Raw genomic sequence first — 718 nt, forward strand, 5'->3', positions numbered from 1 at the left:
TATCCTGCCAAAGTTTATACTTGTATCCCTAGTTTTACCATTTAGGATGAAAAAAAAAAAAGATGGTTTATCAACATTATCCTGGAACCCTTTCCAGCAATTCAATGTCCTTTCTAAGGTAAAGAGTCTAAGACGGAACATAGTACTCCAAATATGGTCTAACCAATGACATTATGCTTGTATTTCTGTAGATACAAACTAAAATCCTATTTTCCCTACCACTAGCAACAGCACTTTTCTTGGATGGCTTAAGAAACTGATGAACCGGACCTCAAGATCCTTTACTTCCACTAACACTGTTAAGGTTATTCCCATCAAAATTGTATTCGTAACTCAAATTATGATATTCCACATGCTTTATCTAGCATGTATTATAATTAAAAGCCATCTGCCTTTTATTTGCCCAACTCCCAAAATGATCCAAATTCTTTAATAAAGCAGTAGCATTCTCCTCACAGTCATCACCACCCAGAACTTTAATTATGCTTTTAATTTTACTCTTTATGCATTTTGTGAGCCAACATGTTTTGTTTTACTTCTTGCCACCCTCGTTTTTGGTATAAGGACATACCTTGCCAAAAGTATAATTAAACTTTTTCATTAACAGAACACAGTGTTTACATATATGGAATATAATTATAACAGAATATTATTAAATTATTTTCAGTATTCATATAGTTTTAGCAGAGTTAAAGCTAGGATTTCGATGAACTCCCTT

The sequence above is a fragment of the Limulus polyphemus genome, unplaced genomic scaffold (assembly GCF_000517525.1).
Source record: "Limulus polyphemus unplaced genomic scaffold, Limulus_polyphemus-2.1.2 Scaffold2808, whole genome shotgun sequence".
NCBI classification, from domain to species: domain Eukaryota; kingdom Metazoa; phylum Arthropoda; class Merostomata; order Xiphosura; family Limulidae; genus Limulus; species Limulus polyphemus.